Source organism: Aedes aegypti, chromosome 1 (assembly GCF_002204515.2).
Source record: "Aedes aegypti strain LVP_AGWG chromosome 1, AaegL5.0 Primary Assembly, whole genome shotgun sequence".
Lineage (NCBI taxonomy): Eukaryota > Metazoa > Arthropoda > Insecta > Diptera > Culicidae > Aedes > Aedes aegypti.
Window position 1 is genome coordinate 223,873,488 of NC_035107.1, and position 27,173 is coordinate 223,900,660.

The 27,173-nt window shown below is 39.9% G+C and overlaps 1 long non-coding RNA gene and 1 pseudogene across 1 annotated transcript; one reads left to right on the plus strand and one right to left on the minus strand.

Moving 5' to 3' along the window:
- On the minus strand, positions 1 to 26,617 carry LOC5574610 (annotated as a pseudogene).
- On the plus strand, positions 15,032 to 15,880 carry LOC110681572. The gene is made up of 3 exons (XR_002503270.1): positions 15,032 to 15,490; positions 15,560 to 15,679; positions 15,737 to 15,880. It is a non-coding gene; the product is annotated as an uncharacterized LOC110681572 (long non-coding RNA).
- Positions 26,618 to 27,173: the final 556 nt, after the last annotated feature.

Below are 27,173 nucleotides of genomic sequence, written 5' to 3' on the forward strand. Positions count from 1 at the left end.
TTCCGCTAAAATGATCGAAACCCAATTTAATTAACATTTATTAGCCTATACATGCTTCAAATCATATGACACAATTTGAATTACCTGAAAGTTCTAAAACTGAACCAAAAACTGATGCGATGCTGATGGTTTAGCTAGCTTGCCTCGCCGGTTGATGATGGTTGGTAGCGGCCAGAAGCAATCCCGACGAAGGTGACGATGAAGATGAGGTAGAAGATGACGATGTGGTCGAGCTTTTGCCGGCACGCTGGCTGTAGCCTTTGTACAGGGTGCCGAGCACGATGCCCAGGAACAGAATGAGTCCGACTTGATGGTTGGAGATGAACTTGGTGGCGCAATCGGTCGGGTTGTCGATGTTGAGTGAGTAGATCTGAAAGGAGGAGGTGAGTAGAAAAAGTGATATTAGATATTGGGTGATATCTTTACATAGTTGTTAACTGCTGTTTCTGCTCAAAAAATGAAACCCACGAAGTTGACATGAATAAAAGTCCTTTCGGACATACAGTATCGTATGTATAACATACACCAAAGCCGTTTTCCAAGGATGTTTTCTCTCGCCTCAATGCACACTCAATCCGAAATTATTGCCGAATCGATTGTTGCACTTGGAGAGGGCAACTGAGTTCATCCTCTCAGGCGAAAGGCGACATGGCAAAGAGAAGGTTGAAATGAACATTGCGCGAGAGTCAGCATCGTTCGATTGGCACGTATGTTCATTGCAGTCCACTTGTGTTGACTGGTGATGCATTCTTCATTGCCAGCAGGCTGTTCATTATCGTTTCGTGATCCGATCCTGCGCGTCAATTTGCACCGCTCGATCGGATCACTATTCGATTGTGAGAAGATACTATCGGTACCTGCATCAATGCGTCGGTCGCTCGGGCGCTCTTAGGAATATTTGCGACCATATAGATTATAGACGATGCGTGTCAGCAAACTGGCAATGTTTTGAAAACTCGACCCGTTCGTCACGTGTTTTTAAACTTTGTAACAGAATCCATAAGAGACTCCTACGGTATATCAGAAGATACCTATTGGCGTGGTAGAGAATTAGAAACTGTCTGCCGAATCTTGGATATGATTCTTATCATTAGAATTCAAATGTGTACTCGTATATGCGCTGGTATTCAGTACGGCATCTCGCACGGATTTCAAGATTTTTTTTCCTTTAATTACTATGCGAATAAATATTTCAACAATGCCAATGTTCAAAAATGTTTTCAATTTTTAAACAAAACATCTTATACTAGCAATGGGGAAGAAGGGTTCGAGAAACCGACAAAAATTCTAACGTGAACAGTCCTTTAGTATAATGTTTTCACAAATGTCTGTGATATATGAAGTATTGTCTTCATCTTCTTGTAAATTTGAACTTTCAATTCAATCCTGTGAAATGATTTGGAGAGCTAAACATTTTTTTTTCCATTGGTAATGAGCATTTGAACGAATTTTGATGCATAGGGTAAGTTTGTCATATTGATGACGATAACCAATTTCTTCTTCTTTCTGACGTTACGTACCCTCTGGGACAGAGCTTGCTTCTCAGCTTAGTGTTCTTATGAGCACTTTCACAGTTATTAACTGAGAGCTTACTATGCCAATGGCCATTTTTGCATGTGTATATCGTGTGGCAGGTACGAAGAAACGATAACCAATTGATAGCAATTGAAATGGTTCTGTAGGTAGGAGTATGACATATTCATTGAAATTTTTACATTTTATTTTTTTAGCATTATTAATTATAACGTGATAGAAGTTTTCTGGATAAATAATGTTCGAATGTTTCATTATCCAGTGCTTTAAGGCTAAGTAGCCAGTCATTCGTTTTGGCAGCCATGTTGGCATAGCAGCTTGCAATTTCAAAGTGATAAATCTCAGCCTCATGGATCATATTGATCCGGAAAAGTATCGCCACATGCGCCGACATGCAGAAAGTATACTGATACTTTTTCAGATGCATCAGTGCAATACCGACTGATTTTCTGTAATTCGAAATTATGACATGATTTAGCAACAATCATCAACGACACGTACAAATTTCAATGACGTCCTACTTCACCTTAAGAAAGCAATGCATTAACTATATGACAATTTATCCATGTAATTCAAAATATTGTTGTATTGTCATAGTTGTCACTTTTTGCTTGAAATAGAATAGTGTGACTGGTGGTGGTAAAAATGATTTTTATTTATTTTCAGTTAATAAACTTTCAAACCTTGTGATATTATGTAATGAAGACAAATCCAATATCTGCAACATTTAATTCCCTTCAGAATTTTTCATTGTGATTTACTAATTCCAAAGTTTAGTCACCGTGCGTTTGTCATGATAATTAATTTCTCAATCAACTCTCCCTAACTCTATATTTAATGGACAATCGCGTTTGGTTGGTATCGAGATACAGAACATGTATTTCCCAAATCTTTCTAATATTCTTCAACTTTTAATTATATTGACAAAATACATTTAAAAAAATAATTTTTACGTCAAGAATAGTAACATTTTTATCTACGTGACAGTTTTTAAGTAGCATCCAAAAATTTCAAATTTTGATGCCCTGAAATGAGTTATAATCCTTTATATAACTATTAAAATAAACATAACATTCAATTTCAAGAAATTTATTATTATTTGGAGAATACTTGTAAATTTTCTTGAAAATATCGATCAATCTTTATGGGAAACTCAAACAGATCCCATCGAATTGGGTAACATCGATTTAGACAGGTATTTGACTTAGAGAGGGAAAATTGCTCGTTTTTAAGGGTAAGTAGCCCATCATTCGTTCTGGCAGCCATGTTGACTTTGTAGCTCGCAAATTCAAACTAATAACACTCAGTGTTTGTATTGAATATTGATTCAGAAAACCATCACTTTGTGCGCTCACATGCAGAAAGTATGCTGATACTTTTTCAATTAGGTCAGTGAAAAACCAACTGGTTTTCAATAATTTGTCAAGAGATGAACTAGCCACAATCATCGATGACGCATACAAATTTCAATGACGGCCTACTTCGCCTTAACCATTATCTTTTTGATAAGCTACATGAAGTTGATACTAGTGAAATTTCACTCCATCATTGCCCCTGCGATGGGTCTGGACGCAATCCTTCCGACTGCACTACCGTTTGACAATTTATGAATAAAAAAACACAAATGGGTTGATCGAACTGCATGGTCATTAATGTTTATGATTAATCTAAGTTATTCTCTGAGTTTAACAGCAATTTGAATTCGACAAATTTCTTCCTTCGCTGTGTAATTCTTGCCGTATAGAGTGCGTAACCTTAGTGTAACTATAGGAACTAGTGGATTTTTACGTCCGTTTTACTAAAAAACATTGCAAAATATATGTTTCGAATATCCCGAGATTCGGGATTTCGGTAATTCCCGGGATTCTGGGATTAAACCAAATTGAGCATGAGCATAGATGACCTAACAGTTGCTACTCCGTGATTGACCAGAGCAATCGAAGCAATTGCACAGAGATTCAATGAATGGAGCTTGGGATTAGCTTACCATTCTCAATGTTCACGAATCGAGAACTTAAAATTTAAAAGTCAATGACGCTGGCCAGATCCTTATAGTCATCGGGGAAGGAAAGGAATGCTAGTTAGATAACGATTGTTACCAGAGACCGAAGAATCTTCTGCATCTCCACAGTTGTTATGGGGAGGATATTGGGTTACTGGGATGAGGGGACCCACCTTTGGTTGGTGATGTAATCCATGATATATTCACGCCTGAGCGGATTCGCGATATTATTCGATAAACACATTGCACGCCGAACAAGTGTTCGTTCGCCCCCCAAGAGTAAGCGACACGGCTAAAGAATCAAAACCACTGAGATTAAACCAAATTCTATTAAAACTAGTGTTTTGATGAATTTATGATAATAAAGATGAATATATGCGATGAAGTTCGAAATAAATACTCAAATTTGACAATGTGAATGTTGTAATTGAAATTTGTTTATAAGATTTATTATAAAAGAACCCATTTCTGATATTATAAATGAAATTTTATAATATGCCTTTTCGACGATTGGTTTACTGAAAAAGTGTTGTACAGTGAACTCAGTTTGAATGTGGTCAAACCAATGGGAGTATCCGGCAGATTTTATTATTTGTTTATTTCAAGATGTTCTCTTTTCAATTTTGATAAAATTCTTCTCAACTAGTTCAAGTTACTGTGAACGAGATCGTCCAAATAAACTACACACGAACTTGTTATAACGACATCGCAAGGGACCTTCGTTATAGAGAAAAGTCGCTATAGAGAATAGTTATTACAATAAAATATTTTTCAAGGTGCCGAAAAATGTCGCTATAGAGAGTTTTTGTCGCTATAAAAGTTGTAGTTATAACGAGTTTCGAATGTACAAGACTTTGAGAAAAGCTTCCAACTAATCAGTCAGGATAAGTCATTGCTTAATGCTCAATGAGCAACCTCCGGCGGTTTTTATTTGCCAAAATAAATTTTCCTATAGTGAATCTCATACAAATTTTGATCTGCTGGCGCTAAATTATAGTATCACCGATCGAGCTGAAATTTTGCACAGTTTTTATACGACCCAAATGCAATCCAAAAAGTGGAATTAAGCGAGAATCTGATTTTTGTCCCATACTAATGTACACAGCGCAATAAGGCTAATAGGATCAATTTGAGCAATGGTAAAAAAAGCTTCCCTTGGTTTGAATTAAACATAGTGTTTTAATTTGTAGTGTTGTTACTTATACAGGATGTATTAAATATTATGGATCCAACAGATATAAGGACAAACATTTTGTTTTAAATGTATTTTTTCTCAATCTCCAAGCGTCGCGACCAATATTTGAATATTGCGCTGTGTTCATGAACATCGTAAGAATGCAATGCCACACATGTCATTATGACAGTTATGTCGGGAACGAGTCACACGTCGCGTGTTCCACACGCGCGTTCCGATTTGGCAGGCGCGCGACAATATACTTACCCGACTCTAGGCATGACAACAACACAACATTTTGAATGTAATTGAATTAAAAAAGTGTTTGCACCAAGAAATCAAAAACAAATATTAACAAGGTACATACCTATACATTTCATAGTCACCAAATAAACACATTGGGAAAAGAGCCTGATTATTATATAGAATAATAGTTTCGATTGACACCAACATAACTGTAATATACATTGGTCCTTAATGGTGGCTTTGGGCCAATATTTTTACAGCAAATTAAAACCAGAATAATGAAAACAATGTGGTATATTTGAATAATACATTATAAATAGCCACTGGATGCTCATGGATTAGTCTTTCGACACCCACACAACAATACGCACGTCAGTATTCATATTAGATGTTCTATTTTCTGCGTTATGAATATAATCATTGAATCCATACTATAATTCGCTGAAATGTTTGAGACTTATTTCAAAATGTCCACTCTTCCAAAAGTTTTATGATGTAGGTCGTTCTAAATTTGGCTTTTATTGCAAAAGAAAATTGTGAAAATAATGCGAAATAAAATGTTGAAAACATTTGAGCTCCTGTTTTTACTGAACAATTCGAAAAAAAATTGAATTTTTAACAAATAAAATAAAATTAAAACAGTTTTCTTCAGCGTTTTAATAATAAGCAGAACGCTTTGTTGAATGTGAAATAAGGCGATTAAGTATTGCAGTGTGATATTTCAATTTAATCAGTTTAAACTGTGAAACAAATAATATCAAGGATATCTCACGTCTTCTTCTGCAGTATATTATAAATTAAAAAATCTTTTTCAACTGTTTCGGATTAAAATAATTTAACTGCATTTATGCTCAACGCTGAAGGAAGCGGCAAATGATTGTCCTCATGATATTGCGGATTTCTTTCACCACTGGCCTATCGTAGAAGTTTTTACAAGTGCGGAAACGTTGATAAAAGTGCGCGATTGCATCAAATCAAGTCGGTGTCTTTAGCGGGCTTATTCTTTGCAATTCAAAGCATAAGCGCTCTGAAGACACCATCATGATTCGATGCATCCCCGCACTTTTATTTTCATTTTCGCACTTATGAAGCCGCACTTCGCAGTCCAGTAGTGAAAGTTCATACACAACTGTCAAATTGACATACAAAAAGTATTATAAAAGGGTGAGAATTGCAGCGTTGTTGAATTTGTGTTGTAAGAAAGTCAATTATACGCACGCACAAGATGTCGGACTTGCAAAAGCATTGCAAACGGCCAGATGGATCTTCGTAGGTGCGAGCCGTGTCCAAAACAAACAACATAGCAAATAAAAGTATCGCAATAGGTACGAATAATGCGAAAACCGCCATGAATGATTGCGATCAAATGAGTGGAAATCCCTCTCTTTTTTGAAAATTATCGGGCGGCGATTCTCCTGTATGCGATCTGTATGTAGCCGCTATCATGGCATGAATCAATCGGCTACGCTGTGTTTCTTCGTTCATTTGCATGAAGAGAAGAAAATGAACAAGTCAACCGAATGACACAATCCGTTCATTTATTGACTTGCCCATGCGCTGCTTCTCCTACCACCCGGTGCGAAGAGGGAAGGTGAAAAAGAGAATAATTATCGTTGGCTCTCGCTGATTCTCTCGCCGATCAACAACACTGCCGTTTTCCCATACAAAATGGTCATCTTCAAAAACTATGCTATTTGCGCCTTTTTGTTGTTATCCGATATTAAGGATGCCTATGTTTTTCCTTTACGTGAGTTGGCCAAAGCAAGAGCTTTTATAGGCCTGACTATCTAAACAGAAGTATATGACTTTACCCATTACGCGCTGTTGAAGTGCTGATAGCACTCCACACATAAGAGCAAGTATTTTCGCCTGATAAACGGTGCAGTGTCTACCGAGTGAATAAAATTGATTCAGCCTTATCTCACGAGAATATACACCTGCACCACCTGCACCTGTTTGATATACTTCTTTCCAAATAGCCAGACGTCCACTCTTCCCGTGAAGGGAATTTGTTGCAATCGAAGCAATCCATGATTATTTGAATTTGTAACCAACGAATACCTTCTTATGTACCCACTCTCTTATGTACTATAGTATAGCCACCTAGGCAATACCATAGCAACACTTAGCAACGTAGGTTGTTGATTAGTAATAAATTTTCATTATTAGTTAGACGTTCAACCAGAACAGTCGAGTTTTACTTTACTCTGCAAGAGGTTATGGGCCCAGTATTGGCCATAGCCAAGAAGAAAAATTTTTTTTTTCTCAAGAAGTGAAGCCACGTGGAAGAAGTTAGTTCAAGATGACGAACGGTCAGCAGGTGAACGGAAGCGGAGCTGGATCGCAGGGCACTGGAAGCGGAGGACTGTCGGCCGCTGGAGGCGGAGCCGGAGTGCCGGCCGCAGGAAACGGTCGGATCAATGCGGTCGCTCTATCGTCCATCGAGAAGCTGAAGGGGCGTGAAAACTACACCACGTGGGCGTTCGCCATGAAGATGACGCTCATTCGAGAAGGTTCCTGGTACACGGTGTCGCCAGCCCAAGGCCAGGCTATCGATGATGAGGTCAGTTTGCGTGCGTTGGCCACAATTTGCTTGAGCCTGGAGACGACGAACTACAGTCTCGTCCAGGACGCAAAGGATGCCAAGGAGGCCTGGGACAAGCTGCGGAACGCTTTCCATGACAACGGTCTGACGAGGAGAATCGGGTTGCTGAGGAAGCTCACATCCATTCGGCTGGACGAGTGCGGCAGCGTGGAATCGTACGTCGACGAGCTGATGTCCACAGCGCATAAACTTGTGGGAATCGGCTTCAGGGTCGACGACACATGGCTTGCTGCATTGTTGCTGATGGGACTTCCGGAGCACTACGAACCCATGATTATGGGACTTGAGGCGTCGGGGACTGCGTTAACGTCGGACGCGGTGAAGGCAAAAATTTTGCAGGACGTGAAGCTGCCAAGTGGACCCAAGACCAGCGGCGGTGACGGAGCGTTGTACTCGAACCCAAAATCGAGGCGGCGTGGTGGCAACAATGGTCCTACGAAGAAGGATGACACGTGCCACAACTGCAAGAAGCGGGGGCATTTTGCAGCCAAGTGTCCACAGAAGCAAAACTCACCAAGAACGGCTGGCAAAGCTTTGTGCAGCGTTTTTGCGATGGGCGAGGTAAGCGATAAAGAGTGGTATTTCGATTCCGGCGCCACGTGCCACATGTCTCGGAGTGGCGATGGTTTCGTCGAGCAACACCGCATGGCGCACCCGGTGGCAACGGCGAACAACGGCAGCATGATGTCAGTCGCGAAGGGTCTGGTCAAGTTGGATCTCTCGGAAGGCCCGATCGAAGTGAAGGAAGTGCTGCAGATTCCGGAACTGGCCACCAATCTCCTATCCATCAGCAAGATTTGCCAAAAGGGGCTGAAGGTGGTCTTCGACGCGGACAAGTGTGAGGTTCGTGAGCACGATGGGATCGTGATCGCATCCGGTACGCAGTCAGGCGGCCTGTACAAGCTGAACCGGAAGCACGAGCAGGCAATGCTTACACCGAGCACTGGTATCTGGCACCGACGGCTTGGTCACCTCAATCGTCAGAGCTTGCGGAAGCTGATGGCGATGGCAGACGGCATCGAGTTGGCAAACGACGTCATCCCCGAGTGCATCGCTTGTATCGAGGGTAAGCATGCACGTAATCCTTTTCCTTCCAGTGAGTCGCGAGCCGAAGGGCTATTGGATTTAGTCCACTCGGACCTGGTCGGACCCATCGAAGTTCCATCTGTCGGTGGCAGTCGTTATGTGATGACGTTCATCGACGATGCGAGTCGAAAAGTGCTTCCTGGACCGTGCGAGAAAGCGCAACGTATTCCGCTTCGCACGAGGACAATGCAACTGTTGGTTGCCGTTTTACGTTCCACGACACAGCTCCTCCCATGAACGTGAAGACGTATCCGGTGGTGGACTTCCTGGAATCCGGCTCTCCTCCCCAATCGGCATCTGTGTATCCAACCAAATCCGCGCAACGTTCCTTGGAGTACGTCAGTCGGCTCGATCGGGTGCCTCGCAGGTACCGCATAATGCGCTTGACAGCATTCCAGTGGGTACGTCCGGGATTCGCGTTGAATTGGCTAACTTGGTTGACCGCGAAACTGATATCCGGCCGCGTCGTTTGCGCCAGATACGTGAGACAGCCCACTGCCTCCTGGTAGGGTACCTCCTTCATTTCGCGCGTCTCTTCCGGTGTCGTCGGGGACATGGACTTGTCCAGCTTGACACTCGCCTCCGCTGGCGTGGAGACTGGGTGGCAGTTCGCCATGTTGAACCGCTGCAAAATGCTGTCGACGTAGTGCTCCTGATCTACCCACAGCTTGCCATTCTTCCTGTCCCGCGTGATCCTCAGTCCCAGACAGAAATTCGCTTCGTCGAGGTCCTTCATCTTGAAGCAGTTGTGCAGAAACGATTTCAACTTCTGCTTCAGCTTGGCATCGTTGGTGAAGATCATGAAATCGTCCACGTAGATTGTGACGAAAATCATATTCTCACCGTCGATCCGGAAATACAAGCACGGGTCGACCTTCGATTGCTCCAGTCCGAATTTCTTCAAGGCCTGGTCCAGCTGGTTGTTCCAGACACGGCTCGACTGTTTGAGCCCGTAAAGTGCCTTTCGCAACCGACACACTTGCTTCGAGGTGCCAGCAAACCCTCTCGGTAGCTCCATGTAGATGACCTCGTCCGATAGTTCCCCTTGAAGGAACGCAGTGACGGCATCCATCTGCTCCACGTCAAGGTCGTGCTTCACTGCCAGCGCCAGAAGGTATCGAATGGTGGAATACCGTACCACCGGGGAATACACTTCGTCGAAGTCGATGCCTGGCCGTTGTGAGCACCCTTTCACCACCAAGCGCGCCTTGTACCGGTTGGTCCTCGCTTCGTCTTGAAGACCCACTTGTTTCGGATGGCCTTCCTGTCACTAGGAAGACTGGTCAGCTCCCAAGTTTCGTTCTCCTCCAGGGCTGCAATCTCCTCACGCATGGCCGCGATCCACTTTTCGCGATCCGGTCCGTTGAGGGCTTCTTCGTAGCTTTGCGGGTTATCGAACGACGTCTTGGGGCACATCGGGGTGGACTGGGGGGAAACAACTTCGCCAGAAAACGAACTATACGTAACGTAATCAGAATACTTGCCTGGGGTTCGGCGCTCCCGGTCGCTGCGCCTAAGCCCTTGCTGCTCAACAGCTGGCCTACCAAGTTGCGACGGGAGCGCAGGCTCATTCTCGGAATCCAGGAGGTCCATGAACTCAAGATCACTTGAGCCGCTATCGGATGCAGCCGACTCCTCAGAATCGTCTTCGTTGACATCGTCGTCGCCGACACTCGGTTCCACAACCGGGTGTTGTCCGCCACTTGCGTTCGGCGTTTCTTATGTACCCACTCTCTTATGTACTATAGTATAGCCACCTAGGCAATACCATAGCAACACTTAGCAACGTAGGTTGTTGATTAGTAATAAATTTTCATTATTAGTTAGACGTTCAACCAGAACAGTCGAGTTTTACTTTACTCTGCAAGAGAATTGTGTGGTAAATGTCCAGTAAGGAAAGTGACAAGCAATTGTGAGATTGTGCTTCTTGTTTAATGTATGTGTGTCGAAAAGGGCCTCGAGCGCTGTTGTGGGAGTCATAGACAGGCTTTATTTTGCACATCTTGATCTGATAGAGGAAGCGACCTCGTACGCTCACAACAATTATGATTCAGCACACTGAGGAAACGTAACGTATGAGGTACATAAGAATTTCTTATGGAATAACGACATAAGAAGTATTTTGTTTTTCATTCGAGAATCTTATAACATTCCACAACAGACTTATGAAATAACACTCATTACATAGACAGATATAATTCCATAAGAAACTCTTTTTGGATATCAAACGCATTGATCATTGACATTCATAAGACAATCTAATGGAGTACGATTTTCTTAACAATTTCATACGAAAATCTTTTAGATTACGTGGAGAGATGCTAATAACAAAATATTCACGATTGAGATTCATAAGCGCGTGTATGACATTGATTAGTAACACTTGTGAAAAACAGTCGACTTCCTATCAAAAACCACATAAGAATTTCATACGAAATTCTTTTGGAATGAAGACATAAGAAGCATCTAATGAGACTCATAAGAAAAACTTGTGAACTTCCATCGATCATTGCGTTCATAATACAAATAGGTATAATATCATAAGATACTCTTATGAAGGATCATAGATATCAATTATGGAATTCTTTAGGACCATTATGTATTTAGAGAATCGTTCTTTGAATTTAGCAAAATAAAGATATTCATAAGATATCTAATGATAACGACAAGAATTTCTTGTGAATATCGGACGTTTTGTGTATCATAAGAATCTTATGAAAGAGAGAAAACCAGTCAAGAAATCAATTCACAAGCGTTCTCTTATGAAATTCGTACGCAATTTCTGCCTCAGTGCATGGTTGATGTTGGTTGAATAATCCGTGGCTGAGAGAGTGGAGAGAAACGTTGGCTCTATCCAAACGAAGATCTTCCATTTGGCAGCTCTAGCTTACTGCGAAGCTCTGCAAACACATCATCATTGCTTTTGGGATGAACTGAAGTTGGTTTCTCTGTCAACGCAAGAGCATGATTTCGCTTTCACTCTAAACTTCATCCGCTCAGAAATGAGTGCCGAGTACACAAAATCAGCCTCTCTTCATGCAGCACAGATTCTGTGCAAAGGGGGCTGTACACAGTTTTGTGCAAACGGTGGTAAACAAACCGAATGAGTGAAATGCGCACAGAGGAGGAACGCTTGGAATGCGGAATTCGCTTCCATGTTTGTTTTGCTTCTGAAAACATTAAAAAAACATTCCGATTTTAAAGTTTTTCAGAGATTTTTTCATTCGAATAGCCAAAGCGGAAGCAAATGGGGGAAAAACTCACTCTGCCAGAGAGTCCTGCATTGTTTGCCTCATTCTGTGTAGTTTTAACACATGCGCTGCGTTGAGCAGGCTTAGCGTGTTCCTCTTTGCCCTTTTGCGTTTCTGACTCTGAAATCAATGTGAAATGTCCATGAAAGTTTGGAATCTAGAATGACTTCGACGTACTTTACCCTGGCCACCATCACAGGGTTTGACGGTGCCAAAGTAGAAGGTGCACCATAATAATACCCGTCTGTGAAACATATCACCTTCCCAAAACTTTGGCACACCTCTAACGGTTCATGATTTATCATGAAACGGCTGCATTCAGGCGGAGGATCTGTTAATATGTTTCGGCATATTATCAGGTCCTCTTCGAACGGAGGGACCGCCAGGGCTCATTAGTTACTTATAAACCAGTGCTGGTTGTTGATGGTTCAGTTCGTTTACCACGAGCTGTAGCATCCTTTGTACTAATCAATAATAGTTGTTAAGTTTCGAAGCTAACGTGTGATCAATCGTTTTATAATGCAACATAAGAATGGGTGTTTGGTGGAACTGCGCGTAACACTTGTTGTTATTAAATTTAGTGATTGTGTTGGTGCTAATGGTGTGTTTATAATAAAATCTATGGTGATGAAAATTTGAAAATGAAATTGGAAGTGATTCTGATAGTATTGTTAGAAATATAATGATGATGATGTATAATGATGTGAACTCTACTAATAAAGGCCATAATACATTTTGCAATCATTTCTCTGAATATAAACATTATTGCCTAGTTATTCAAACATACATGATAAAAGTGTTAATAATGACAGCGAGTGCAGAAAAATGGATCTGTAACTTTGTTGACAGTGCTAAATTGTAGTTTGAATAGTAATGACTCTACAGCAACAAAAATAATGAAACATTTAAATTGAATATCTTTTAATTACTTAGTAATGCTAACAGATGGTAAATGCTAATAACAATGAATTTATATGAAAATGGTGTGATGTGAAAAGTGATATAATGGAAAGTGTATCTGAAGTGTATTACGAAAGTTGATGAGTGATAATCGGTGAAATACGTGATAGTGTCGAAAATAAAAGTGACGATAGTGAGTGATGAAATTAAATGGGGAATGAGGACTTTTTAATAAAACTATTTCGTTCTTCACTTTAACCACTCTAGTAGCATTTCAGGCCTTATCATAGTTTGATAGTAGTCTAAAGTACTAGACTGCAAAACTACGGTAAGGGCTGATTGCTGCTAAGATACGCAGTGACCATTTGAGCAACATTGCTTAGGAACGTCTGTGTGATGAACGCAATAGAGGCTTATAAAAGCAAATGCTGGGAAGGAGCTTAGGGCAGATTAAGAGTGCCAGTACTACCCCTATCGCTACCGACAAAAAAAAAAGAATGACTTCGACGTACTTTACCTAATCAGTCATATTAATCTCAGAGCCAAAGACGTAAAGGTCTAATTCCATCGCGGTTTCCTCTTTCCGTAAAAAGTACAATACTGCACTGTTACTGCAATAGGGCCTAACTGACATGAGCGATTTCTCTTCATCGATCTTCTCTTTCGCTAATAACACAGACAAACAGACGTAACACTTAGAACAAATCTCTATCCAAATCATAGTCACGAGGACATGTACGCTCAATGCTAAAATTAGTGTATTTGGCCGACGGGCCAAAAGATGGCGCTAGTGTGTAAACGTCAAACGCGAACAAAAACTATACGAGCGCTGCGGGTGGCGGATTGGCCACCTAGCATATTTTTGACTCGACCGTTAATAAGGTGGTCGATGGACAATGATGAGAGGATGAGAGTGTGACGTCTGTTTGTCTGCGCTAATAACTTTGCTAAATTAGATAAATCTGTAATATTCCTTGTTTCATCCGGTTAAACGAGAGGCCACATTGGCGACACCAACTCTCGACTACCTGAAGAGCACTTTGTATCAAGTCGAAAGTCTATCAATGCTAGATAGTTGTCGGCAAATCCAAAAATGCTCTTTTATTGAGTTGCCTTAATAGCGTATCTGCAACGAGGGGGGGGGGGGATCCGCAAACATTCAATTTTCGAATCGCAGCTTGACGCATTGTCGAGAAGAGAAGTCGATTGTTTTGAGCATTAGTTAAATCCAATTGGTAATCACTGTAAGCAGCCCATGGTTTGTAGCAGTTTCCAATATGGGATCGAAGGACACGTTATTAAAAGCATCCTCAATATCCAAGAAAATATCCAAGTAGAATTGCTTCTGAGCGAATGCTTTCTCGACTCTTTTATGCAACTTTGCGTAAAAAAGTCACTGTCGACTTTCCAGATTGGTAAGTGTGATACCTTGCATCAATAAACCTTGGTCGACAAGGTAAATATAACTCGTTTCTGGGTAAAGGGTAACGCAGAATGGGTGCTGCAGATTGAGAGTGTTGTTGATGTTGTTGTGTGTAAGAAGCGGGAAGGCTGAGAAGAGCCATGAAGATTGTGAAGCGTAACGAACAGTCTTTAGCAATATCCGTGATACATGGAATTCCGGAAGATGAGATTACCACGACGAGGATGGGATCTTAAATTGGTAAGAAATTTATGGATTGTATGGATTCACTTTTTTTTTAGACTTTGACCACGGCTGGATTGTCATGTAAAATGGGAATCCGAAGAAGATAAGCCGTATGGTTGGCCTGCTTGAAACTAGCAGTTTGTTTGATATTAAATTTAGAAGTGGACAAAACGTTTGGAATCATTGAAAACGAAAAGAGAGTCGGCCGAAATTTAATTTTGATGCGTTCTGATGGTAATAGTGCAGTAAAAGATAGGGTGATTTGCGGTTTTGGCAACATTCGACAATTATCGGCAATCAAACTTAAAACGATGGATTCACAAAACATTTCCATCAAAATGAGTGAAGAAATACATTAAGATGTTTCTGTGTTCTGTTAGCTTTACGTTGATATACATATTTATACTGCACAAATAGATTTTGTTAGAGTTGTCATTAATTGGCATAGATGCGTTTCGGAATTACGTTCATATCGAGTTGTCGATAATAGATCTAAAAATTGGCCCGCATTTATTATGGGATGGCTACCAAAGAAATAGGAGCTGACGAGAATAGTCACACTCACATGAAATATTCGAAAACTCGTAAAAAAAATTGCAAAACAGGTTTTCACAGTTCTGTCGATGTAAATCGATAGAGGATTAGACAAACAAGTAATTTGTATTTGTATCCCGCATAAATATTTACCGTACATGATACGGTGTCGAACATAATGCGAATACAGATACTAATGTTACCCATTAGCGGTATGTTCGCAATACTTTCCATTTGAAATGGTAGAATAATAGCATTGGCATTAGTTCGTAAGGTTACCACAATGGGTATGGTCTTCCAACATTGAAACCATTCAAGCTCTGTGTAACTGTTTACGAACATATTGGTACCATATTGGTTGAGGTGCCTGACGGAAGGTAAATAAAAAGCAAAGTGTTTGCTTTTCAAAAGAATTTCTTCGCGATTTTCCGCAAACAATTCGTTTACATTTGGACCCTATACGGATGGAAAAGTGGTGCAAGGCCTAACAGTAATCAGACCGTATCCTTCGGTAAGTTTTTATTGTTTTTCTTTAAGTTTTGTGAACTCAAATTTTGTGTTTGTCCTATTTTGCTTGCAGGGGGAAATTTTCAGCGGCATCTGCCAAGTAGATTGTGTTTCAAACTCATGAGTTTCATACATGCCTGGATTTATTACTGCAGTAGTATGACGGGATTACAGAGTCTTATCAGAACTACAGGTTAGTAGCAAATTTATTATTGCCTATCAAGAAATCAGATGTTATGTTTTGTTGCAGATTATGAGCGGAAAGTTGTTTGGATGGAGTTGGTTATGCTATCTACAAATTCATAACGTTTTACTTTTATTTTTAGCTTTTCAGTTATGGAAGTTTTTATAAGAATATTTATTTATGCCAATAAATAATATGTAAACTAAACAATAAGTGGAATAAAATTATTTAAAATACGTAATGAGAAAAAAAAAACATCCCCGTGAACCATACGCTGAATTGTACGCCAACCATTTCTCCAATTTCCAAACATATTTTTTCTACCATACGTGATACGATTTCATTACGGTCGCCTCCTAAATTTTGTATTAGAAAAACTCGATTCTGGAACGGTAAACATTCTTAACAACCCGTTGTTTATATGGTCGGATCTCTGAAAACATCATTCATTAGGGTTGAAAAATTATCCAGAAAAGGTTCAGTTATGGTCGATAATACCGTATCGGATATGGTTTGTAGTGGAACATAAACCATAGAGGGTGATATTTTCATGTGGTTAGGAAATATGCGGGATGTCGGAGATAAATAATTACGAGAGAAACACGGTATTGGGTTGACTGCCTAGAAAACGTAAATTGCAATGAATGAAGTTTATAGAAGCAAGTATGGAACATTATGAATCAGATAGAGTGCGAAAGGACCTGCAGTGCCAATTTTTGGTAGGTACAAGACACATGATGGTGAACTGAAATTTGTTTACAAACAGGAGACGTTTTTAAAGAGCGAATGGCGTTGAATTGTATGTGTCATTGCATAATACAGCTCTTAAAAGGCGGATTGAACGCGGCTGGTGCACTGCACAGCGTGGCTCCTAGAGAGCGTAATGATAAGTGGCTGGTGCATTGCACAGCGTTGCTCTTCGAGAGCGTATTGAAAAACTAAATAGATTTTTTTTTAATTTCTTTATTAGTATCATTCCAAACATTACATTCATTTCTTATATCTAGGTGTTCTGTGTTATTAGACAACACTATCATCCTAACTTGGTAAAACAAATTTAAGATTTAATTAAAATTTTGTTAACAACATATTACATTTCATTTGCCGTAGCAGTTCAGATTTTTTACAGGCGAGTTGATTTCACCTGCTTATAAGAGAAAAAAAACGCTTTGAATATACTTAACCTAACTTAACGTAAACATATAACGCATTAATCGTGGCAATAGAAGATTGTAACGATTTTTGCCTGAAATTATTTATTATTTTATTTGACATTTGTTCCAATGTTTCAACATTGGATATTCTATGTAACTCATTGGTACTATACCAGGGAGGAAGTCTCAGAATCATTTTCAAAATTTTATTTTGAATTCTCTGCAGAGCTTTCTTCCTGGTATTACAACAGCTATTCCATATTGGTACAGCATACAACATGGCTGGCCTGAAAATTTGTTTGAATATCAAAAGCTTGTTCTTAAGACAAAGTTTTGATTTTCTATTAATAAGGGGATAGAGACATTTTACATATTTATTACATTTGGCTTGAATGTCCTCAATGTGATTTTTAAAAGTTAAATTCTTATCTAGCATGAGCCCTAAGATACTTAACTTCATCTGACCAATTTATTTGAACCCGCTCATCGTGACAACATGTCTACTTGAAGGTTTCAAATAGAGAGCTTTTGGTTTATGTGGGATTATTATTAGTTGAGTTTTGGAAGCATTAGGAAAAATCTTCCATTTTTGCAAGTATGAAGAAAAAATATCCAAACTTTTTTGCAATCGACTACAGATGACACGCAGGCTTCGTCCTTTGGCGGAGAGGCCTGTGTCATCCGCAAACAAAGATTTTTGACATCCCTGAGGTAACTCAGGTAAGTCAGATGTGAAAATATTGTATAATATTGGTTCCAAAATGCTGCCTTGGGAACACCAGCTCTTACGAGAAGTCTTTCAGATCTGGAGTTCTGATAATTAACCTGAAGTGTACGATTTGACAGATAAAAGATAAGAATTATTTCTAACAATGTATGTTGGAAAATTAAAGTATTTTAATTTTACAATCAAACCTTCATGCAAACACTGTAGAATGCTTTTTCTATGTCTAGAAGAGAAAGACCAGTAGAATAGCCTTCAGATTTGTTGGAACGGATCAAATTTGTTACACGTAAAAGTTGATGAGTGGTCGAATGTCCATGGCGGAATCCGAACTGTTCATTGCCAAAAATTGAATTTTCGTTGATGTGGGCCATCATTCTGTTGGTATTGGCTTCTGAGGTTTTTTCAAGATTTTACATAATTTCCAAAAGGGCTTAGAGCCAGGGTCCAAATGAGAAATTTTATTTTCAAAATTTTTGTTTCTTAATTGAGTAAAACGTTTCTTGATTTCTTTCTGCGAATCCTGCCATATAATTTTCATAGCAGGATTCGCGAGTGCGTTGAAATTTGCCTTCTCCTCACGTTTTTAAGACGATCGAGGAGTTTAAAATCATTCGTCTATAATCACGGATTCAAATTTTTACTTCACATTTTGGAATTGCAATGCTCCGGGCTTCAAACAATGGAATTTTGTTAAAGTTTCAAGAGCATTGTTCAATATCAAGTTTAGTTTGTTAAGAAATGTTAACATCAAGATTAGAGTCAACATTACGTTTTATATATATCTCCAGTCGGCTCGTAAATAATTGAAAGTGGAGTTGATAGGATTTGAGAATCGCTTCTTGGGATATTTGAAATGTAACAGGGACATGATCAGAATCAAAATCAGCATGAGTAAATCAGTTTGGCTACAAAGATGACTAGAGTCGGTTAAACCAAATCAATCGTAGATGGATTTCTAGAAGAGGAAAAACATTTGGGGCTATCAGGGTATTGAGAAATATCCTGAAGAGCACTCATCAAATAAAATTTTGCCGTTGGAATTACTTTGAGAATTATTCCATGACCGATGTTTGCATTAAAGTCACCAATGACAAAAAATTTGACTTATTGCAAGTCAATTTTTGCAAGTCAGTTTGGAGCAAATTAATTTGCTGTCCAGAGCATTGAAAAGGGCAAATAGGCAGCTATGAAAGTATATTTACCAAACTGTGTTTCTACAGAAACACCTAAAGTTCCAAAAACTTTAGTTTCAAATGATGAAAACAGTTGATGTTTTATACGCCTATGAATGATGGTTGCAACTCCCCCACATGCCCCATCAAGTCGATCATTACGATAAACAAAAAAAGTTAGGATCTCTTTTGAGTTTAGATCCAGGTTTTAAATACGTTTCGGTAATAACTGCTATATGCACGTTATTGACCGTAAGAAAATAAAAACAACTCGTCCTCTTTACCATTCAGAGAACGAGCATTCCAATTTAAAATATTTAAATTATTATTTGGATCCATTAGAAAAACGTAATCCAATAACAATTTGATTTGTAAAATTTTACACCTACTTGGACTGCTTCAGTCATAGTGGTGGCTTTGAACATTGCATCAATCATTAGATTCAATTGTTCAGTTAGAAAATTAAAATCAGAGCAGACATGTCATGTGATTTTCCATTGGAATTTCCGGGTTTAGACGAAGAAACGGAGTTACCTGTGGCGGTAGGGTTTTTTTCCATTTGAATTTGAAACAAGTAGAATGGGTACCCATTAGGGTGCGCGCTTATTTTTCAAAAGATTCTCAAAACCAAAAATTCGTATGCTCTACTGAATTCACATCATATTAAAAGAGAAACCTCAAAATATGAGCCAAAAATATTAACATTTAGAGGTGGCGCAAGCGTCTTGAAGGTGAATTTTCAAGTTATGAAAAATGACCTTCAGTGAAATAAACATAACCTTGTTATTTTTCAACCGATTTTGAAACTTTTAGCATAAATAGCTACTACCCATGGATCGAACAGGGGAGGAGTTCGAATTTCCTGCTACGATATCGCAAAAGATTTACCGTGGGTAGATACATTCGAAATTGAAAGATTCGAACGGCTACCCGACGGATTAAAATTAGTTTGTGAATGAGCATGATTATGATCTTCCTGATGGGTATGATTCATGATCAAGCGATCGTTAACTGAAAAAAATGAGCATTGTTCGATACTCTACCAGACAAATTCCGGAAACGACCGTTATCGTAACGGATATTATTTTTCATCTGCCTGGCACGAGCCTCAATGACTCTCTTGCGTGAAGGGCATTCCCAAAAGTTAGCTTTATGAGGGCCCTTGCAATTGGCGCATTCAAACTTTCTGGTATCTTCTTTCACAGGACAGACGTCCTTAGCGTGAGAAGAAACTCCGCAAATCATGTATTTAGCATCCATGCGACAATTTTTTGTACCATGACCCCACTTTTGGCACCGACACTGAGTGGGGTTCTGGTTTTCCTCCAGGTGTTCTGGAAATGTTCCCATGGTCACACGGACATCAAACAAAAGTTTTGCTTTCTATAAGCCTTTTAATATTATTTATTTCTTGTTTTGTTAAAGTTGAGTACTAAATAAAATTTCTTTGAAAAAGCCCCTTTCCGAGATAATTGCCAGATTGGTTTCTCTTTTCATAATGATTACTTGAACTGGGGAAAATCCAAGTAAATCATTTATACCATTTTTGATCTCTTCAGGTGACTTATAGTCACTTCGAGAACCTTTCAAGACAACTTTGAACAAACCGGTTCATGTTTTGTCGTCAATAAGTTTAAAAAAAATTGTGCTGCTTCTCTTCAAGAGTGTTTGAGAAGAAGTTCGCGATCTTTAAGAGGTTTCCGGCCAAACGCGACAGTCTCCTTCTTTGCGATGTTGGAAGGAAACCTTTGATTCCCCTAATGGAGTTCAAGATCTCCTGCCTAAAATCCCCCAAATTCGGAACAAACTGATCATCGATTAGGGCACGCTTTGCTTCCTCACTTGAATCAAAGAGCCTGGGCTAGAGGCTGCTTCGATTTGGTGTTCGGAAAATTTGTCAAGAGCATCGAACTGATTGCTCATTTCGATACAATTACCAACATTAATAATTTTACCCTTGGAAGAAAGTTCGCATTCCGGAGAACGTCCTTTCTTCCATTCTTGCCACGTTTAGTGACAGTTTTAAATCCCATTTTTTGGAAGGAAGTTGTGAATTCAGAGATTCACCCTTCCTTTATTTGTTGTTGCACCACCATGTTTAGTGAATAAGAAGACGACGTGACCTTCGAGAGGTTTTTTCCCAAGACGGTGTCCAAGAAGGATTACCACCGCTAGCTTTCGCCAACGGGTCCAACGAAAAATCGAAGGCACGGGTCCAAACAAGGATCGTAAAGGGATCAATAAGTAGAAAAATAGTATTGAAAAGTACTGTTTTAGTAGCACTGAAAAGTACTGTTTTGAATTTTAGCACTAAAAAGTACTGTTTTTGTAGCACTGAAAAGTACTGTTTTATTGCTTTAGGTAGTTTTTAAGAAAACTTCCAAGAGCAGAGAGAATTTCGTGTACGCAAGCACGAAGGTACGCATGCGTACTGGTTCACTAATAGTGGATATATTGGATGGAGGGAATTCTCTCTTAGCGGAGTGGTTAGCTAAATTCCGCGCGCTACAAAGCAAAGCCATGCTGAAAGTGTCTGGGTTCGATTCCCGGTCCGGTCCAGAAACTTTTCGTAATGGAATTCTTCTTGACTTTTCTGACAATCTATATCATCGTAAATCCTGTACCTCCGATCGAATACGAAGAAATGGCAAGTTTTGGCAAAGAAAGTTTCGTTTAATAACTGTGGAAGTGCTCATAAGAACACTAAGCTGAGAGCAGGCTCTGTCCCAGTGAGTACGTATACCAATAAGAAGAAGAAGATTGATAGAAGGCAAGGAAAAAATAATTATTAATGAACGATAGATGGTTCTCCGGTAAAAAAGAAATTTGTAACGATCAACGTGCCATCATCATTCAAATATGGAACTAAGCTGGAGAAAATTGAAAAGTCTGAATGGACATTGATTCCAAACACAGTGCTCATTGCAAGGACGTTGATGACGTTTGAAATGCCTCACTGAAACTAATGCTGTAGAACTTAACCCATCACCATTGTTATTAACGCAACTATTTTCAAATATTGTTAAATTTGAATGGAATTTGTTTCAATAGAGTAAAAAACAATGTTTATTGAAATTACAGTTGCAACTACCACATTCTGTGTATTTTCAACATATGTTGTATAGTCGAAAGCATGTCTTTCTGCCAGTTAAACTGATACCGTTTAGTAATGAATAGAAAGTGTTCTGATTTTGCCATGTCCCATGTAGGAATAAGAATTAAAAAATGTAATTCTCACCAGCGCTCACTTACGTTCGAGCACACTTCATTATGACGCCATTTTTTTGTGCACCAGTCAAGCCTGGACCTTGCTAGTTGTGTGTAGCTGAATGAAATAATAAAATAGCAGAAATGATTATATAGAAATAGAAGTTCTTGGTTTTCAAATGTTTAAGATTCAGACCCTGTGAAATGTGCGTATGATCTAAATTTGAGTTGGATATAAAGTAATACTCATTATATTTTAGCCCGGGCTGAGAATCTAGAGTTCCTCATACCTTCTATATCGTCTACCTAACATGTGCTCCATATTCTCTGCTGAGGCCGCAGCAATATAGCCTAGCAGCTTCCTTACCGTCGGATGACCCCTATTGCTATTTTCACTGATTCCTGCTAGTGTCATCTCAGCACTCAACTCACAGTCTTCTCGTCACCCATGGATACAGGCAATTCAATCGATTCTCAACATAACAACAATATAACCTTCATTGGATCCGGGGCACTGCGGTATTCGGGGAATGAATCTGCAGACCAGCTGGCTGCCATAGGTCGTTCGAATAGAAATCTCTATAACCGAGAGGTCCCGGGTTCGGATGTGAAAAAATGGGTGGCCAATACAGTACGGTGGCTTGGTCTCGAAAGAGTGGCATGAATAGACCGTAACCCTTTCATACGTAGAAAATAAAAGGAGAACACGCCACAAATGGGAGGACGTACCCAAACTGAAAGACCCAACAAATCTTTTATCGAGATTGCGCACTGGTCATACGAGATTATCCCACAATATGGGAGGTGATACTGAATTCCGTAGACGCTGCGGACCATGCGGGGTGCCATAATTCGGTCGAGCCATTTCATATTGAATGTCCGATCTTTAATTATCCTAGAGAACTCTATAACATCGGCTCAATACGGGACGCTTTGAAAAATGACCCAATCGAGGTGAATTCGCCACAATCTGTTTTTGGAAGATGCAGAACTAATTAACAACATCTGAGATCTCGAAAACCCGAACGACTTCAAGAAATCATCGAGATATCCAGCACTATCCTGTCCAACCGATAACTACGGCCCCTCATACAAACCATAGTACTGAATATTCTGATAATGATAACAAATATGTGTAATGATATTGTAAAACTAAATTGAAATGTAATCTACCCCGGAGGGCACCTTTTGCCCTGTTTTTTCTCAAAGAGGTGAACCCACCTAAGGCTGAAAGCCTCTATAATAGAAGAAAATAAAATCAAATCAGTTCCTCATACCAAAATCCAGAGCTGCCAAGACTCGATCGCGCAATGTATAGCAGAGAAATACAACCAAACCTGCTGTAATTGCTCTATTTTATATCCACAGCATAATTTATTTTCTTATAAGCTCACTCATTTACAGGAGTGTACTTTGGACCTACGTATCGAGCAATGAGAACCTCCACCCGGATTATTTTATAATCGATCCACAGTAAAGCGGAAGAGTTTACAGAAGCTGCCATGCATATCGTCCCTACTTTTGTTTTGCTTCCAAAATTCAACGACGAATTCTTCGATCTAAATAATTATAAGGTATTTTTAGTGAAAATTATCGAACTAAATAAAAAATAATATCTTGCAAATATATATTGACTCTATTCAAGGTATGCGCATTTGCATTTAGATTGGAATAACCGATAAATCTAAATACATTATGCGTGACCTTGATGAATTAATAATATCCAATAATACAAGCAGCTAGATATATTAACTACTCGGCATTCTTTATTTTAAATGCAATTAATGGTTGAATTTCCACTTCGAATTATATTTATCGTTACCACGTCTAAATAGTGAAATTTACTACATTATTGTCGTTGCTTTGAATGCAAGAGATGGTTGAAAGATTAACATTTCTTGGTTTTTCACATAACCATGGAACATGGTAATTTTCACTGCTTACCTCTTATTTCGCCAGCATGGTAAAAAAGACGACAAATTGTATTGAAATGAAATGCAGTGGGTAAGTCTGCACAAAAGAAGTGGTGCTGTGCATTTATTTAAAACCTATCAACATGGTAATTTTTACCGCAATGCTGTTTTCAGTGTATTAAACTATAGATCATAGTTGCAGAGAGTCCTTTGATTTCTTTGTATCAACGCAATTGTAGCCCATTTCGATGAAATTTGCAACCAAAAATGACAAACGAAAACTGTTTATAAAAACAGATCGGGCAAGAATAAAAGTATTCAATAACATATGAAAAGTTAGACTAATTACATCGGGCTGTGCATATTTATTCTAAAGCAACTAAATCAATTCCAGGTTTAGTTGCTTGCTGTTGAAACCAGTATTTAGACCAAATATTATTGGAAATTAAACGTTTTTTTAATAATAATGCAAATGAAACTTATACATTTTCTAGATTTTATTGAATACAGATTAAAGATCTATGAGAAAAAACGAGAAGTGGTGCACTGAAATGTTTACACGTTGTCAATGAGGTTAGAATTAAGACTAAATGTAGTTCTAGTCTAGTATGAGTGATACGGAATGGTGTGCGGAAGATAGCAGTCGTGTTTCTTTGATTTCAGGAGTCGCGATGTGTTTTAGAATGACCATTAACCATGATCTGGAGTTACCACAGTATTGAAGTAACAATTAGAAGGAGTCACGTTTCAGGTTGATTGGAGTTTTAAAAACAATATTTTGTAATGATATCGAAGCATGGGAAATAAATTCACTCGAAGCACGAAAAAGTAAAAGAAACTGGTTTTTAATAAAAAGCTGAAGACTAATGAAGGGAAAGGTAGTAGCTTTCTTCAAACGTGAGGTCTTAACAAATAGCGAAGGAAACAATGTTAGCACGGTACTCTTGTAATTTGTGCTTTTCTTGAAAAGAGAAGAAGTGGTTCAGGTTGTTTCTTGAAGCTAAAGAATGTCACGAAAGTTCTCACCGGAGTAAGCTCCGGAAGCAGAAGTCGAGAAAGTCAAGTTTCAGAAAAGGACCAGATCTTCAAAAGCTCTACTGGTAGGATGCCTTTCGGACGAGTGTCTCGAAATCGTTCGGAAAAAGTGACGCAAAGGAGATTGCGGATCAGTTAGAAGCTACGTATGCGAAGTCTGTTGTATTAGAGCCAACAATAATTAGGAAGCAACTGGCTCGCTTGCGATGAAAGGAGGTGCGGATATGAGTTACACTTGCTGAATTCGACGGACTTGTGCGGAAATTAAAGACCACTGGAGCCACGATGGCCGAAAGCGATCTGGTTTCGCAGTTATTTTGACGTTACCAGACTCGTACGACCCTTTAGTAACGGCTCTGGAGAACGTCTCGGAGGCCGAATTGAACCTGGAACTTGTGAAGCAGCGTTTACTAGCTGAAGAAAGCAAGCGTTTTGATCAGAAGAGGATTTCGTTGAAGATAAGCCTTTTCCGGTGATTTCCAGAAAACAAAAATCAATGCTTCTAGAAATATGCTAGGGTAGGTGTACAGTTTATGGACATAATGGTTTCCTATTTTGCCATTCGTGATAATTAGATTATTTTCAAATTTTTAATCCATTTTGTGTGTTTTAGTGAGTTTGATATCAAATGAATCTTTATGTTGAAACTTTCAAAAATATTCAAAATGTGGAAGTTTTCGAAAACACACATATGGCCAAATAGGAAACCACTATAGCCATAACTGGTACACTTTCCCTAGACATTTTATTTCTAAGGAACATAGAAAATGCGTTAACGTCGATTTAATTGATTGTGATGCTGATCTATGGCTCACGAGGTAAAAAGTGTTCTGCGTAATAGCAACTCTATTTGATCTATGGTGCCAACACAATTCCAACTGATTGGATCGAATATTTTGATAAAGTTACTCATTAGCCACAAGTGCATATACTCGAGAAACGAAATATGCTTACAAACGCGATTATTTTTGCGAACAGTTCACAAACAACCAAAACGAAAATAAAACAACCTTCACCATCTCTCACTCACCTGATGCGCCAAATGCGCAGAAATCACTCCAACCGCCGAATAGTAGGGCCACGTTTGCTCGCACCCCATTCCGGACGCACCAGGCCACCGATATCGCCGTCGAGAATCCGCTCAGCCACAGCTTGGTGTTGTCCCCGAACCGAATGGCCGTCGATTTAATCCCCAGCAGGGGCGTCGTCCACCTTGTCCTGATGGGCGTAGATCGTGTCGTAAACGATGGTCCAACAACGCCGGCCACATAAAGGGAAGGCAAGCGGACCACATGACCGACCCTTGGGTGGCACTCCAACCCAGCAGAGCACCCCAATTAAAGGTCATCCCCAGAACCAGCATGTGGCCAAATGGGTTATCCGTTTCATCAGCGATAGATGATGACTAGCCCCAAAGAGCTGGCCCCCAGAACAATCGGTACCAGTTCAGTTCAAGCAGGATCAACAGGCCCCACACCTAGCTGGGCTCCCAAAAAGAACCAAGCATCGGCCGAAGTCAGCTCTCCGGCCACCAGCGGTCTATTCCTGGTCCGGCCACTTTCCATCAATGTTCCTATCTCCACATATCGTTTATCGTGGCAGCCGGCCTCCTCTCAGTGATAAAACGCACCGCCCCAACAGGGTCAAACGGTCCACAAATCGGCGCCAACCATCCGGCCGGTGGCGCTCAAGGCGCTATACTCCATCCCGCAAGGCCCAAAGAGAAAGCCACGATCCATATGGGGCGGTCAATCCGCATCAGCCTCGCGTACGGATTTTGAACTATGCTCTGCAGCAAACTTTTTGGCTCCGGTTTCTTATCACTAATGTTGTTGCTACTATAATCCCTTAAAAACTAAGCTCCCCAAGGTCCTCCTTTTGGTAGCACTGTCAACCTGTTTCGGCCAGCACCGTAGATTGGCCAGCTTCCCACCGCTTATTTGGACTCCACCGCGATTCTTCCTTTTGCCGAAGAATGACACCCGCTGCTAACAGCTGCTAGTGGGCGGCAATGGTGGTGAAGAATCAACCCACGGCGGATGGCATGTCCACCGACTTCCTGCCACAGAGATCCTAAATGCGTCGTCGTCCATCGCGATGAGTTGCTGGTCAATTTTCTCAACATAATCGTTGTCGGATGTTTTCGTTCTACTTCATTCCGTATGGTTTCTTTTTCACAGCACTCGCGAACCGTTTGATCCGCGGTCTTAATTATCTAGTTAACCATTGATGGCCGTATACACGCTAGATGAATCGCAGAATCCGCGGACACTAAACGAACGCCTCCGGAACCAA